Source organism: Benincasa hispida, chromosome 12 (assembly GCF_027475165.1).
Source record: "Benincasa hispida cultivar pf3 chromosome 12, pf3_genome.v1.1, whole genome shotgun sequence".
NCBI lineage: Eukaryota > Viridiplantae > Streptophyta > Magnoliopsida > Cucurbitales > Cucurbitaceae > Benincasa > Benincasa hispida.
Genome location: NC_143489.1, coordinates 125,658 through 127,319, shown reverse-complemented (window position 1 = coordinate 127,319; position 1,662 = coordinate 125,658).

The following is a 1,662-nucleotide window of genomic DNA, read 5'->3' as shown; positions in this document are numbered from 1 at the left end:
TAAAATAATAAATATAATCATATTATTTTCATAACCTATAGTTTGATATCATATATCAACCATAGTGTTTTCTCCTCTACTTGATATAAATCATATTTATATCCAATTTTCTCCAAATTAATGTATCTCATACATTTAGTCAATCATATCATATAAAATTAACTAGTTCAATTATATCATATATAATCGAACTCCCTCTTGTCAATTTGAACATTTCAAACTGACCCAAAAACTGATTCTCATGTATCCAAGCTACCAAGGGGACCTTATGGATCTATGGCTCGAAGCTTTAACGGTACGTGAATAGCTAACTAAACTCTTTAGCCACAAGATCCACCATCCGTTAACTGTCAGACATTCCACTAAAGACCGACAGCTGAACTCTTCTTACCACAAATATATTTCTGTGTCCATTGGATATAACCAATCATGAGTACGATAACCCTTCACAGATGCTCGTAAGTACAGTTAGGCCAATTTACCGTTGTGCTCCTGTAGTTACATCTCATTCTTTAAGTACCACTGATCCCTCTAATGAACAATACAACATAGTCCTACTATGTATGGATACCTCTTGGGTCATGAAAAGGTGTGTGGCGCCACATCGTTCAAGTCTGGGGATCAGCCCTTAAGGAAGTTATCTATCTACTTACCCTTGCTTCGGGGAAGGAATAAATTCCATCTTATATAGTTAAGTTCCCAACTTCCAAATCAGACGAATCCCCAAAGTGGTAGCTTTGAGTTGGCGAATTGGTCACTTGCACCCATGCAAATCAAAGGACCGCCCTCAATGGCAGAAGTTCCCAACTCACTAAGGATTAAGTTCATGTTACTTATGGTCATCCTAGTGAAGTGAAGTCTCTATCATGAACGGTGTTATATAACGAGACGTTAACAATTCGTGGTCAGGTCTTATACAAACTCTTTGTATAGGACGCCCCCACTCGCATGTCCCCTACACGAGTGATCAGGATCAGACTATCTATGACAAGTCACAACACTTGTAACTATTCCACAAAGCGGGCCGCATCTGTAGCATTACCAGGATAAGGTTTCCCTCCTATATCCATATATTACAGACCATTTTGGTTATCACTTAAGACATGATCCACTTGTATGTCACCACATACATGCTTAAGTTACATAAAGATAGCCAGTGATTTTAATTTATTGGTTTGTGGTAAAGCAAATAAAACATCCAAATGTGCAAAGTCAAGAAGTGAAGTAAATATCATATATTCTACATCACAAGCATTTGTACAAACTGGTTATAAACTACAGGACACGAGACTTTAGGGTATCCTCCTCAACAATATTAAAACTATAGGCTATAAATATAATATGATAAGTTAGTTATTATATTTATTTATAATAAAAACAATTATTAGATAATTGTTTAGTTGGTCATTTATTTTCTCCATTAACCGTGCAAGTGGGAAGTTAATTTTAGTTTTTAATAACTGAAGAATAAAATGAAAAGTGTTTTCATTTTATTGAGCAATTGCTTCATTTAGTGAATTACTAATCGATTGCTCACGAGAGTCTATACTGTTGGATTGTACCAGCACTCAGCGGAAGCGACGAGGATCGATAAGCACTCCAATTGATTAATTTGGCAGAAACAAAAACATGCTATAGCAGAAAATGGGTTTCAAGACATAC